The 15649-nt window shown below is 46.1% G+C and overlaps 1 protein-coding gene across 1 annotated transcript in view; it reads right to left on the reverse strand.

Annotated features, from left to right (window-relative positions):
* Positions 1 to 10262, reverse strand: part of LOC126278491 (ras-associated and pleckstrin homology domains-containing protein 1-like) — a 339217-nt gene extending 328955 nt beyond the window's left edge. The window contains exon 1 of the mRNA XM_049978651.1: positions 9873 to 10262. The gene's annotated coding sequence lies outside the window, so the exon portion shown is untranslated. The remainder of the gene's footprint in view (positions 1 to 9872) is intronic.
* Between the last annotated feature and the right edge of the window lie 5387 nt (positions 10263 to 15649).

Consider the following 15649-nt stretch of genomic DNA (forward strand, 5'->3'; position numbering starts at 1 on the left):
ATTACGATTTTACATGCATAGCAAGAAGAGTTTTAGAAACTTATTCCCATTTTCAGTTAGAATTATTTGCTGGTATCGTTCGCCACCCGAAGACAACAGCAGCCAACCGCGACGCCAGGGCACCCAGACATTCGCTCTTAGTGGAACAAATTACACGTACGTAAAGCTCCCCCCTCCCCTCCAAAAAAATCCTAATATTTCCTTAATATCGAGAAAGTACACGTATTGCAGTATTGTCCTACGACAACATGTAAAGGTTACCTGATTGTCTACGAATGTATGATATACATGTGCAATAAACTTAGCGGTACTAAAGTGCATACAGAAAAATATGGAACAGTCGTATGATGTTGACTAAGAGATTCCGAGGAGGGTTGGACCACCAAACCAGATAGAACTTCTCTCTCTCTCTCTCTCTCTCTCTCTCTCTCTCTCTCTCTCTCTCTCTCTCTCTCTCTTTCTCTTTCTCTCTCTCCCTCTCTTTTTCCCCTTTCGACGAGTATGTATGAGGGGCGATCAAAAAGTTTGCACTTGTGGGCGTTTGCAGCAGAGCGTGTGCAACGTAGCGCGACTCCCGTGCGGGTATGTAAGCACCGACAAGGGATTAGTGCGGTATTCGTGTACGTGCGGTAAGAAAAATGAACTATGGAGACGTTATTAGCAAATGCATCCAAACAGGACCAAAATGCTGTTATTCATCTTGGCTGCCGAAGGAGAAACACCGGTCGACACTCATCGGAAAATGAAGAATGCGCTTAGTACAACAAGTCTGTGGATAACCATTGTTGTGGAGTGGTGCGTGAAGGGGTTCTGCTGCTTCATGATAACGCACATCCCCATATGGCGAACTACGTAACGTAGAAGTTAAGTTAACGTAAGTGGCAGGCAGTCGAGCACCCACCCTACAGTCCGGATATTTCCCCATGAGATTTGCATACCTTCGGTCCTTTGAATAATGCCCTAAAGGATCGACAATTCCTGTAGGATGAGTAAGTGCAACAGGCAGTTAATGATTTTCACATGCACTAAAACACGGTGTTTTACAAAAAGGGTATCTTTAAACTGGCGTGTCGGTGGAATGATTGCCTCAGTCCTCACGCCCGATTGGCATACCGATTCTGGATTGTACGCAGTTAGAAAGGAAACTTTTCGATAGCCCATTATACATTAATGAGCCAAAATATTAAGAGCACCTGTTCAATACAATGTAGCTTCTCCTTTGTAGCGTATCACAGCAGCGATTGTGCTTGGCATATGTTCGACAAGTCTTTGGACGTTTTCGAAGGTGTGTGGCGCCAGTTGACTATGCATCAGTCACGCAAATCGCGAATATTACTTGGCCAGTGGTTATATGAGCGAAGAGATGGCGCCCGGTAGCATCCCAGAACTATTCCATCGAGTTGAGCTAAGACAAATTTGGCGGCTAAGCCGTCAACGTTACTTCATATCCCCGTGTCACGAGTCTGGCCTTGTTAGGCATACGGTTACCCCGCAGGAAGATGATGACTTTTGGTTTGTGGGGCACTCAACTGCACGGTCATCAGCGCCCGTACAAGGTCCCAATTTTTACACAGTCCATTTTCTTTTCACAATTAAATCTAGTCATGCTCACAAATGATGATTATGACGAAATGATGAGAACAACACAAACAATCAGTCCCCGAGCAGAGAAAATCCGCCACCCGGCTGGGGAATCGAACCCGGGGCCTCGTGATCCAGAGGCAGCAACGCTAGCCCGTAGTCCACGAGCTTGGGACCAGTAGCAAGATGCTACCGCCGGCGAGGAAGACATCAACCAGGAGGAAATGCGGGTATTACGCAGTAATGTTCACGTATTGAACTGCTGTCGTAGAGCCTATAGAAGTCCAGATGAATGTCCGCTATAACACAACGCTGCCCCCATCGGCGTGCTTCGTTGTGCGGTGCATGTTCCTAGCGACACAACCACCGATGTGATACAAGAAACTTGATTCATCTGACCAGGTGACGCGTTTCGATAGCCTACTGCAATAGTAACTGACGATGTCATAACAGTAATGGAACACGTGGAGGTCGACTGCTGCGCAGTCCCCTGTCAACAAAGTCTGCTGAACGATGTGGTCCAGAACACCTGTGCCTGCACCAGCATTGTGCTCTGCCGTCAAATCCGTCACAGATCACCCCTTGTTCTCCTTTACAGAGTGGGCTAGCGTCTAAACTCCGCGTTCTGTGAAGAGGCGTAGGCGTCCAACACCTTCTCACCTATTTGCGGTTTTACCTTCAACGACTTTCCGTACGTTCTCACGACAGCAGAAAACCTTTGACCTTTCCGCGAGGCTTGTTCCCCAGCAGCAGCCGATAATAATCTGCTCTTCGTATATGTCCCTTGTTAGTTTATTTCCCCATTTGCTGCCCGTATCATGACTAGGATAATTCCCCCTTCGGCGCTGATCAGCTTACATACTTTCCTTGCTGTCTAATGTGCCCGCAACGCCAGCAGCCAGCATTAAATCTCGCGGCGGACAGTCTCTTTCGCAACAAATGTTTATTTTGTCTGGCAATCGGTTTAGACCATCTGCAGGGCGTAAGCATTGCAATGCAGTAGAAATACATGTTCAGACGGTTTTCTATAAAAATAGATGGTAAAATGGCTAAAAAAACCCTGTAATAATACGAGGGTTGGAACTTAAATAGTGGCCACTATTTATTTACAGCTCGTACAAAATAGATACGTGTTTCAAAGTTTTACTGACCCTCAAAGTAGTCACCAGCATAGTGTATAACGCGTTGCCAGCGATGTGGAAGTCGTAGGATACTCTTAGCAGGGCCAGTCGTGCTGCAGTTCGAGCGGTTTGGTCTGTTGCCCGACGAATTAGTAGCAGTTTTGAAGCGAATGCCGTGAAGTATTTCCTACAGTTTAGAAATCGAGTTGAACTCACGAGGGCTTAAGTCAGGAGAATGCAGTAGGTTGTACAGCCGTTAGCAGCCCCATCAGTCAAACAAATCAGTAACAGCTTGCACTGTACGTCCTTGAGCATTGTCCTGCAAAATGATGGTCAGGTCCTGCAGAAAGTGTCATCACTTCTGTCTCTATGCTGTTCATTTTTGGAACACAACCTATGACCAGTTGAGGAGCTCATAACACAATTAAAGAATGAAGTACATGAAGGTATAAAACTGAAAAGAAACTGTCACCTAAGGCTGTGCTACATGCAGACAAAATAGTCTTAATATAGATTAATTGAAGCGAAATTACAACATACCGTGTATGGATTATACATTAAGAAGACAATGCTACAAGCTGAAAATATCTACCACTAAAACTAAAGTTGTACCTTATTACGGAAACACTAATCCGATCAAAAATTTTTATTGCAGGCAAATCTGTGGAACAAGTCGTGGTTTTATATATTTCGGTTTTGATTTCACTTTGAAAAACGATAATGCTGTACAATATAAAAACAATAAATGTCGGCACATAAAAGCAGCTGTAAAATCTTAAAGATCAAGGCGAGGAAAGACAAAAAATAAAGTTTTACCAAACAGTAGCTGTGCCTGCCTAGCTTTACGGCAGTAAACTTTGGAAGAGAAAGAGAGAGAAAGGAAGAAAGAAAGCGACATACAATCGGCTAAAATGAGATTTCTAGCATCTGTCAAAGGTTTCTCAAAGAGAGATCTTACAAGCAATAAGAATATTCGAGAATGTGGAACATTTAACTTAAACTACGAAACGGAAGAATACAGGGAGAAGTGGAAGCACCGCCGTAAACGTGTGGATAAAGATTGAATTCGAGTGATTGCAAATAACTAGAAGCCCTCACGAAAAATTCAGAAGACCGACAAAAAGATGGTCTCAAATTTCAAATCAGAACAGGCATATTGCCAAAACCTCGAAGTGGAGAAGAAGAAGACACAACATGTGTTAAAATAAGGATAGTAGGGCTCTGAAAGCCGCCAGTAGCCCAAATTGTCTATTGGGTTCAAATATGGTTCAAATGGCTCTGAGCACTATGGTCATCAGTCCCCTAGCACTAAGAACTACTTAAACCTAACTAACCTAAAGACATTACTCACCTCCATGCTCGAGACAGGATTCGAACCTGCGACCGAAGCGGTCGCGCGGTTCCAGATTGAAGCGCCTAGAACCGCTCGGCCACACCGGCCGGGTGTCTATTGGGGACAGGCAATTATTGGACATTATAGAATGTCAGAGACACTGCACGAAGCCTGTGCGAGGTACACGCATTTCATGACTCGTCGTTGAACAATTACATGGGGAGCCAGTTCGCTTAACGGGTTCAGAGAGAAATAAAGAAAGAGTAACAGAACATTTTAGGACGCCACGTTTGTTGACCTGAATGCGAGAACGTATATGGAAAATCGCCATACGCTTGTGAGTGCCATTGGAAAGTTGATGTACTTTCGCCGATGATGTGCTGTCCTGGTGGCTCATTGGAAGGCAACTCTAGTAGGTGATTGGTAGAAGGCAGCGTATCGGCTGACTGTTGCTTGTGCCACTCTGACTGGTGGGCAAACTCTCGTTGTTGATTGGAAGGCAATAGCAAATCGGCAACTTGTGTCAAGGGGGATAGTGTTTCCCGGCAGTGGTCGAAACGTCGACTGTTTAGTTGTTTTAGTAGTTACAATGAGGCGGCCCACTACCCGAAATTATTTTATCCAACATTTTAAACGAGTTTGTGCGTCGACGACAAACTTATGCATCACTGCAAAGTACGAAGTAAAGTAAGTTCTATTGTTCCGCATATTAAATTTTCCTGATTCACTGAACTTCACTCACAGGTTGTATAACGACTTTTCACGTGCCCCTACGGGGCTGTAGTTACTCCGACTTTCTCTCCATAGTATCTAACAGAGCAAAGTCTCTGCACCTGAAGAAAATTCGCAAATTCAGTACTAATGTTCCTTTCCTGCAATTTTTCTGGAAAGTTTTTTAAAATTTACTACGAGATATTTCAGAATTTCTGCTATCCTCCCTCGCTTTTTAGGCAAGCCTGTCATCAATAAAGTTTCTGAAATGTGGCCCTAACCATTTATCCTTCTCCTGAAACTTCGACAACAGACCTACCATACTGGGACTGTTCTTTGCTGAAATAAGAAAGAATTTGGTTACGCCTTCATTGTCGAAACTTTATTGATCAATAAACATTGCACTGGGATTGATCTAATATGCAAGCTTTCACCATCACGCTGCTCTTCTTGTCATAACAGAGTATATTCTGCGAATAAGAGACAGAGCAACAAGCAGTTACATTTGCGCAATCCAGCCATCTGACATAGCTCAAATGTGGTATACATTAGATCAGACAGCAACGACGCTAGGCTTTCATCGACCACTGACTTGTGCAACTCTCCGACGTGGTAATCATCAATAGTCACATAATGCAAGTTAGATCATAAAGCGCAGTGTCATCCGCTGTCAAGAGCTCCGATAAGCATCGCGTCACATCGCCTAGCATTTCCTTACCAAGTAAGCTGCATTTTGGTCCAGGTATTAGACCCGTGTGCAGAAAAAAAAAAAACAATACACGGCCAGTGATTTCAAGTTTCCATGATACTTATGAATCATAGGCCACAGCTGCGGCGATAATTCGTTTACGACGGTCATGTCTGATTTCCTACAACCATCCGTGCAGCGCCTCTAATGACACAGTTGTACACTACGTTTCACGCAGACATCCTCGTAAGGGGAGACTGGATCATGTAGCGGCATGTTGACAAGAAAAAGTCGCACCGATAGCTCAATTTCTGTCAACATTCTCAGTAAACAACAGCTTGTAACTGTGCGTTCTCTGTCAGCATTAGGAGCAACTTCCAGTAAAAAAGAGACGCTTCTAACGCAGTTGTTGCACAGCACACTTTAAATTTTAAGTTTTAAAATTTGTGGGATGTACTTTTCAATTTATAAAGATTTAGCAGCTCTGCTTTTGTTTTTAGCTTGTATTTGGGTTTATGAATATGTATAGTGCATACGTACGAAAATTTTCTCGGTTTAACTTCATCATAGATCCTTGTCCAGCAACTCCGCTCTCGAGCTATAGCGACAGTTTGTAAGCATCGTCATGTGTGTGGCGCTCTCTTGTATTTGCGTTGCTATACTGCTGTGTGTTGAGTTCCCACTATCGAGATCACGTTTCGAGATGGTAACGTGTATGTTTACGCGCGTACGATGGTACGTGCTGTTCACTGTAACGGGTCAATATTTGTGTTATTCTGTTTGACTGTTGACGCTCGTATTGTAAAGTCAGAACGTAAGTTCAAAAATGGTTCAAATGGCTCTGAGCACTATGGGACTTAACATCTGTGGTCATCAGTCCCCTAGAACTTAGAACTATATAAACCGAACTAACCTATGGACATCGCACACATCCATGCACGAGGCAGGATTCGAACCTGCGACCGTAGCAGTCGCGCGGTTCCTGACTCAGCGCCTAGAACCGCGAGACTACCGCGGCCGGCAGAACATAAGTACAAGTGTCCATTTAATCTTTTGGCTTCCAGTAGGACAAACATAGTGCATTTACTTACATGTGTTTCCTGCATGTTTACGCCTGAAAAAGGCTGCACAAACTGAAGCTAGGTATATATACAAGCCAGAATTCCACTGATAGAATTTTGTAGGTGTTCAGGGATACTGAAACGAATGCAATGATCGTATGGCTTTGATGGCCGGGAGACCCACCTGGGGAAGTTCGGCTGCACAGTTGCATGTCTTTTCAGTTGACGCCACATTGGGTGACTTGCGTGTCGATGATGATGATGAAATGACGATGAGGACAACACAACCCCCTGTCCGGGAGCGGCGAAACTCCGCTACCTGCTCGGGAATCGAATACGGACCCGCTTCATGGCAGTCAGACGCTTTGACAGCTAAGGGGGCGGACTCAGTGCGGTTTTCTGAGTATTTTGGTATAAGAGTCCTATGTTCTCCTGAGGTTCGATTGCGTTTCTTTGATTTCTCATCTCCATTTATCTTTGTATCTGTACTACATTCGGCTGATCCGGGCGGAGGTTCGAGTCCTCCCTCGGGCATGGCTGTGTGTGTTTGTCCTTAGGATAATTTAGGTTAAGTAGTGTGTAAGCTTAAGGACTGATGACCATAGCAGTTAAGTTCCATAAGATTTCACACACATTTTTTGTACTACATTGAAAATATATGCAAGATATAAACGTCGTAGGTCTGCTCCGTGGGTCTTTCTGTTCGCAAACAGTAGTGCCGACTTGTCTCTTCGTCCTTAGGCTTGAACTCAGTACTATTCGGTTCTGTTCGCTGTATGTTAACAGTGGTACAAAGCAGTGTGACTGGTTTACTGATAAAGACTGGGCCAACATGCACCTGCTCTATAGGTTCACTGAATGCAATGGAAGAAAGGCACAACGACGTAATGGTGACCTGTTCCCACAGCGATGGCAACCACGTCACTTCAGTTTCGCATTTGACGGGTGTTGTATAACTCTGTTTCCTTTCTTACGTTTTGGTGACAGCACATTATAGGCCTCTTTCACTGTTGTGAAGATATTTTCACAAAATCAGTGGCAACTGGAGTAACGAACCACTGGTTCAAATGGCTCTGAGCACTATGGGACTTAACTGCTGAGGTCATCAGTCCGCTAGAACTGTGAACTACTTATACCTAACTAACCTAAGGACATCACACACATCCATGCTCGAGGTAGAATTCGAACCTGTGACCGTAGCGGTAGCGTGGTTCCGGACTGAAGTGCCCAGAACCGCTCGGCCACTCCGGCCGGAACTACTGGAGAACTTACTGCTCAGAAAATATTTCTGTGCGACGTGACCAACAAGAGATCCTAATCAAATCAGAGCTACGCTGTTGGTGGAAAAATATCACCTTCATTTAAAACAGAGAAGAGTGTGTTAGCCACTTTATGCAACTGTTGACAAACAATGTCTTTTTTTGTGAGGGTCTAGGTTTTAGGTGCGAAGTTGTCCAGTTGCCTCATCTTATGGAGCTGCATACGCCGAAAACATGTATCATCATAACTGCAAATGTTTTCATTTCTGTCAATATTTCAGCGTATAATGAGTGACACGAAGTAATGAGAGATTCAGAAATATGGCATCATGAAATTAGCAGAAGTTAAATAATGCAGTTTATTCACAGGTAGCCAGCTTCGGTCAAGCCACGAATTAATACTACAACAGATACTACATCAGGTTAAAGAAAGGGTCGTTGGCGTCCAATACGTGACTGATGTCAGTTGCTACATTTGTCACAAATACGTGCCTGTGTTATATAACACGTTTTTCGTTAGTCAACAAATAATAAACTGGACAGTCCATTGCAGTGCTATCATGCGCAGGTGACAGATGCTGCAACAGGAACAATTACGTATTTGACACGAAGGAACCGTCTCTTAAAAGATAAATTAAAACAAATATCTGTGTCAGTCACTTTTATATTATCCCACGACGGATTATCTTCAGGTTACATTCCAGCAGATAGAACCCTGATGGTCGTCATAAATACAAATTTTCATCTTTAGATGGGAAACGAACACGAGACAACAACAAATCAAAAATGGTTCAAATGGCTCTGAGCACTATGCGATTTAACTTCTGAGGTCATCAGTCGCCTAGAACTTAGAACTACTTAAACCGAACTAACCTAAGGACATCACACACATACATGCCCGAGGCAGGATTCGAACCTGCGACCGTAGCGGTCGCTCGGTTCCAGACTGTAGCGCCTAGAACCGCAAGGCCTGTCCGGCCGGCCAACAACAAATGAAACAACTCAATTTTTATATTGTTTCGTGTCTGTGAGGCATCTAAAGACAAGTATATTTATGACTGTAGTCACGGTTGTTTCTGCTGGAATATATTCGCAGTGAAATTCTAAATAGACAGCTAGATATAATAAAAAAATTAAAGATCCACTTCAAGATGGAGTGTAAGCCCTGGAAACGCCTCCTGGGATAAAATAAAAGTGGCTGATAGAGACAATTGCTTTATCTGTAATGTCACAAACAGCAGCAATATCCACAGCACAATGCAACATGGACAATATAAGGTTAAATGGCGATCATTTATCTTGATGTATGTTGTTAATACGTGGTGGTCGCCTGACCGAGCTTGTTGGTTGTGTATAAATAAGTGTGGGTGAATGGTCAGGGATATGACATGAACGAGCATTCGAGCATGTCTAATAAACACCGGCTCTAAAATGCTTATCTTAAAAGATATTAGCAAATATTCATTTTCGACATAGTAAAACATATATCTTCCGCTGCAAGTTCTTTGCTATCCATCTTTTTAAGGGTAGTAGTATGAACGATAACAAGAAAGAAAGTCCCGTAAACTTCGACTCTAAAGTGCATACCTTAAGAGCTATGAGCACTTGTTCGTCTTCGCTAATGTGAAACACCTCTCTTCTACTGAACAAGTGATCATGGCTCTTAAGGTATATATTTTAGAGCTCATAATTACGTTGGCTTCCGCGGCCGGTGTCACTATGATTAAATTTCTTCTGGATGTTGTAGTGCGACATTGTCCTGAGTAAGACCTTTGCAAAGAGGTCAAAACATTTGTTTTAAGTTTATAGTTAAACTGGCATGCTTTAGAGCGCTTGTTTACTACACTTTTTTGCTTCGAGTTACCTTTCCTTTCATAGACATGGATACTACCATTCCTTCTGGGACACCCTGTACACACTACAGAAACTTTTTGTAGTTCCGTGATTGGTCTTTAAATACATTGAAGCTGTACAGCTGTTTACAGAAAATACAAAACTCGTCCATATTCTCGAAGTGAGACGCACTTGACGAGACAGGGAAGACCACGTTCTGACAAGACACTTGACTACACCGGAGATGCAACAAGTGTCAAAACAGTGTGCTCGCACTGGACTCACCTGCGGGTGACGGCGGTCGGGCGCAGGCGGCAGGGGAGCGTGGCCGGAGGCGGCGGCGTCGGCAGGAGGCGGCGTGGTCAGCGGGCGTCGCGCGGCGGCTTCGGCACGGCACGCCTGCAGACGCGGCCTGTCTCGTCTTGACACGACCCTGCGCGGCGACGCACGGACCGCTAACTAGATGCGGCGCGGGCCGGCGTGCCGCTGTTAAAACACCCAGCTTTCCGGCGGCCGCTTCGCTTTCTTTTTTCCCCGTCTGCGGCCCCCACCACCGGCGTGCGTCACGGCCGCCCGCAGCCCGCCACTCGCCACTCGCGCCTACTCCGCTACTCGGCCGGCGGCGGCTGCCGGCTGCTGGCTGCTACTCCTGCCGGCGACTCGGCCAGAATGCCTAATGCCGCGCCGCGCCGCGCCGCGCCGTGCCAGTTCTGCGGCCGCCCGGCCTTCAGCCGGCCGTAGACCCGCGACGTGCGTTACGGTTGGCTCGGGGCTCTGTCACGGCCAAGGACCCACCGCCCGCGCCGGCTCCCACGCCTCCGCCGTGCCGCTGCATGCGACGCCTCTGACCTTCCGCGATGAGCGTTGCTGTGCGGTGCTGTGCAACCACCAAGGACAAAACTGACATACCTCTGACAGAAAGTAAGGAACTGCTAGAGGCCAAATGCGAGACTACAGAAGCGTGTACTCTGACGGGCCAAAACATTATGACCATTGAAACTTCCTGGCACATATAAACTGTGTGCCGGACCGCGACTCGAACTCGGGACCTTTGCCTTACGCGGGCACTTGGTAGAGCACTTTCCCGCGAAAGGCAAAGGTCCCGAGTTCGAGTCTCGGTCCGGAACACATTTTTAATCTGCCAGGAAGTTTCATATCAGCGCACACTCCGCTGCACAGTGAAAATCTCATTCTGGAAACATCCCCCAGACTGTGGCTAAGCCATGTCTCCGCAATATCCTTTCTTTCAGCAGTGCTAGTTCTGCAAGGTTCGCAGGAAAGCTTCTGTTAAGTTTGGAAGGTAGGACACGAGGTACTAGCAGAAGTAAATCTGTGAGGACGGGGCGTAAGTCGTGCTTGGGTAGCTAAGCTGGTAGGGCACTTTCCCACGAAAGGCAAAAGTCCCGAGTTAGAGTCCCGGTCCGGCACACAGTTTTTATATGCCAGGAAGTTTCATATCAGCGTACACTCCGCTGCAGAGTGATAATCTCATTACGACCATTGACCACCTTCAGGTTGAAATCCTACTGCTGGCTTTGCCGGCACGTGACACGAGAACGTAAAGTGAAGAGGGACGAGTGGGCAGTCATTATAGCAAAGCTAGGCGCTGCAAACCCTGAAATCCATTGATACACTACTCACCAAATGCAGATCATAAACGGGTATTCATTCGACAAATATATTATACTAGAACTGAGATGTGATTACATTTTCACGCAATTCAGGTGCGTAGATCCTGAGAAATCACTACTCAGAACAACCACCTCTGGCCCTAATAACGGCCTTGATACACCTGATTGAATCAAACAGAGCTTCGATGGCGTGCACAGGTACAGCTGTCCATGCAGCTTCAACACAATATCAAATGGCTCTGAGCACTATGGGACTTAACATCTGAGGTCATCAGTCCCCTAGAACCTAGAACTACTTAAACCTAACTAACCTAAGGACATCACACACATCCATGCCCGAGGCAGGATTCGAACCTGCGACCGAAGCGGTCGCGCGGTTCCAGACTGTAGCACCTAGAACCGCTCGGCCATCACTGCCGGCAACACGATATCACGGTTCAAGAGTAGTGACTGGCGTATTCTGACGAGCCAAAGGCTCGTCCACCTTTGACCAGACGTTTTCAATTGGTGAGAGATCTGGAGAGTGAGCAGACCAGGGCAGCAGTCGAACATTTTCTGTATCCACAAAGACCCGTACAGGACCTGCAACATGCGGTCGTGCATTATCCTGCTGAAATGTAGGGTTTCGCAGGCATCGAATGAAGGGTAGAGCCACGGGTCGTAACACGTCTGAAATGTAACGTCCATTGTTCAAAGTGCCGTCAATGCGAACAAGAGGTAACCGAGACATGTAACCAATGGCACCTCATACCACCACGCCGGGTGATACGCTAGTATGGCGATGACGAATACATGCTTCCAATGTGCGTTCACCGCGATGTCGCCAAACAGGGATGCGAGGATAATGATGCTGTAAACAGAACCTGCATTCACACCCGAGAAAATGACGTTTTGCCATTCGTGCACCCACGTTCGTCGTTGAGTACACCATCGCAGGCGCTCCTGTCTGTGATGCAGCGTCAAGGGTAACCGCAGCTATGGTCTCCAAGCTAATAGTCCATGCTGCTGCAAACGTCGTCGAACAGTTCGTGCAGATGGTTGTTGTCTTGCAAACGTCCGCATCTGTTGACTCAGGGATCGTGACGTGGCTGCACGATCCGTTACAGCCATGCGGATAAGATGCCTGTCATCTCGACTGCTAGTGATACGAGGTCGTTGGGGTCCAGCAGTTCCGTATTACCCTCCTGAACCCACCGATTAGATATTCTGCTAACAGTAAATGCATCTCGACCAACGCGAGCAGCAATGTCGCGATATGACAATCCGCAATCGCGGTGGGCTACAATCTGACCCTTATCAAACTCGGAAACGTGATGGTACGCATTTCTCCTCCTCACAACAGCGTTTCAACAGGCAACGCCGGTCAACTGCTGTTTGTGTATGAGAAATCGGTTGGAAACTTTCCTCATGTCAGCACGTTGTAGGTGTCGCCTCTGGCGCCAACCTCGTGTGAATGCTCTGAAAAGCTAATCATTTGCATATCGCCGCATCTTCTTCCTGTGGGTTAAATTTCGCGTCTGTAGCAGGTCATCTTCGTGGTTTAGCAATTTTAATGCCGAATAGTATATTAGTGATTTTGACGAAGAACACATTGTTGTGGCGCTGCGGCTGGAAACGAGAATCTGAAACGGCGAAGCTGGTCGCCCGTTGGCGTACTACAGTCGCGAGAACGGATGAAAGATGGGGAAATAGCGAGTAGGCTGTATGGTATTGGATGAGCGCGTCTCGTCACAAAACGTAGAGATCGGATGGTCCCCCATCGTGTAATCCAGGATTGGCAGCGCAGGCAGAGATGTTTCGGAGCACAGTGTCCAGATGCCATTGTTGGACACGGAGCTCCACGTCACTCGACCCCTACGTGTAACTGTGTTGACCCAACAATATTGTCTGTTGTGACCGCAGTGGGTAGAGCAAAACTGAGTTTTCATCGTGGGTCGATGGCTGGGTCATTAAACGCTATCATCCAGGCGAATGGCTGTGAGACGCCCTGCTTAACCCGCAGGACAGGACAGGTAGTTTAAGTTGTGGAAAGGGGCCAAAATAAGCGGCATTCAGTTACACTCGAACATACAGCCTTTTATTTGATAAAAAATTACAAGAGTCAAGAAAAAAATTTAAAAAAAAACTTAATTAGCGGCTAGATGCATCGTACAATCTCATGCCTTAAGGGCAAGACCACTTTAATTTAAAAACGCCTGAAAGCCAATAACTTAACGCTCAACCAAAATCAGAAATTTAAAAGGTAAAGCCTTATCTTAAAACAGTTCCTTAATTATGCTGAAGGCCCAAACCATCTGACGCCTTAAGGGCAAAACAACGTTAATCTAAAAATCGGTTAGAAGCCATACAAGTACAAACAACAAGATCAAACAAGAAAAGGCAGTACACGCAAGGGCGCTCAGAAGTTCCAAGGGCCGCCTGGAATCCAAACACTAACGCTCGCTTAGGTGAGACAGGCAGTTGGCCCAACCATTGTCGATACGACGACAACCCAACCGACAGACAGTCAACGGACCCACAGACAAGATAACCTCCACTTCACCTGACCAGCACACAACAGGAAGTTCAATGGAACAATGTAGAAGGTATTGGCGCCCACAACCAATTATAAATTGAGCTGTCAAACTACACACCGTGCTGTACCGTTGGACAGTTGACGTGTGTCGCCAGCGGTTGGCGAGCACTAGCTGTCGGCACCTCTCCGGAGCTCCGTCCCTCGAATTCAGTGCTGCTGCGTCCCGACTGCACTGCTGGTCCGTCTCGAAGTAACCGCCAGACACACAACGACCCGGAAATACTATCCGTCGTTCCAGAGATGGTACGACAGGCAGTTATCGATAGGCGCTACTGCTGCCGCTCACGGACAAGTAAGCCAGGAAGTTAGTGATGCCTTTAAATGGAATAAGAAGAGAAGGCGGCAGTACCGTAATTGAAGATGACAACAATAAATGGCATGAACACAAGCCGTGCACGGCTCAGGCTGCACGAATCATGGACCGCACCACAGATGCAGGCCGGTGAGGGCAGAATTACGCTATGGGGTACATTCAATTAGGCTTCCATGGTATCTATGGTGGTAATCGAAGGCATCGTGACAGTAGTGAACTAAGAGAACATTATTGCAGACCAGCTGCATCGCTTAGTGCTGGAAGTCCCTCTCCCTATGGCGATGACATCTTCTAGCAGGATGGCTGTAAGCGTTGCAAGGTTGGAATAGCGCTGCAGTGGGTTGAGGGGCATTATAGTGAACTCATACTGATATATGGCCAGCAGAATGTATGATCTGTAACCAATGGAACACACATCGGGCGCCAGCTGCGAGCCTGAAAACCACCATCTTGTAACTTGGGGGAATTGCTTGATCTGTGCGTAGTCATCTGCTGCCGCATACTTCCAGAATCCTGTCAAGCACTTGTGGAATCCATGCCAAGCAGAATCTCTGTTGTACTGCGTTTGAAAAGAGGAGCAGCACGCTATTAAACAGGAGGTCATAATGTTTAATCTTATCAGTGCATAACTAGGGGAATGGTAGATACCATACACAGGAAAGTTCAAGAGGTCTCGGGGAAAAAGAGTTATGGATACCAAGTGCTCAGAAGGAAAACCCGTCCTAGGCAAAGAAGGAAAAGCTGAAAGGTAGAAGGTTATTCACAGAGGGCTTTACATGGGAAATGAACTCGAGGGCATTATTATAGAAATATATTTTCGGGAGTATCTCGAGAAACTGTGATAGGACCGTTGCTGTTCACAATGTGCTTATACATAAATGATCTAGCAGAGTGGTTCCCAGCCTTTTTAGTTGTGCAGACCACCTACTCTGTAAAAAAACCTTCAGGTCGAGCAAATAAATTACAAGAAAAATATAAACAGCGCCTTTTTGCTTGTGCAGACCACCTGTTATGAAAAAAAAACAAAAAAACGTTGTAGAGTGTTGCCAAATTGAGCTCCCCACCAGTTTCAAGTGCAAGAACCACCAAAAAACCACTAACAAATGCCCCTACTCTCATAATCGCTAATTTCTTTTAATTATTATGAAAGCATACAGCCGGCCCGGTTGGTCGAGCGGTTCTAGGCGCTACAGTCTGGAACCGCGGGACCGCTACTGTCGCAGATTCGAATCCTGCCTCGGGCATGGATGTGTGTGATGTCCTTAGGTTAGTTAGGTTTCAGTAGTTCTAAGTTCTAGGGGCCTGATGACATCAGATGTTAAGTCCCATAGTGCTCAGAGCCATCTGAACCATGTTTTCTATTCCCAGTGGGCTCTGACTTAGGCTGCATAGTAACAACGTGCAACAATTTACTTAGTCAAAGAGTGGTAGAAGATGTAAAACCGATCAATGAGTAACTAATCAATTTAAAAAATGTGGCATACCTTTTTATCTTGTAGATGCTTCTTTCACATCCCAGAGACTTCAAATCTCCATAGTGACT

Source organism: Schistocerca gregaria, chromosome 6 (genome assembly GCF_023897955.1).
Source record: "Schistocerca gregaria isolate iqSchGreg1 chromosome 6, iqSchGreg1.2, whole genome shotgun sequence".
Lineage (NCBI taxonomy): Eukaryota > Metazoa > Arthropoda > Insecta > Orthoptera > Acrididae > Schistocerca > Schistocerca gregaria.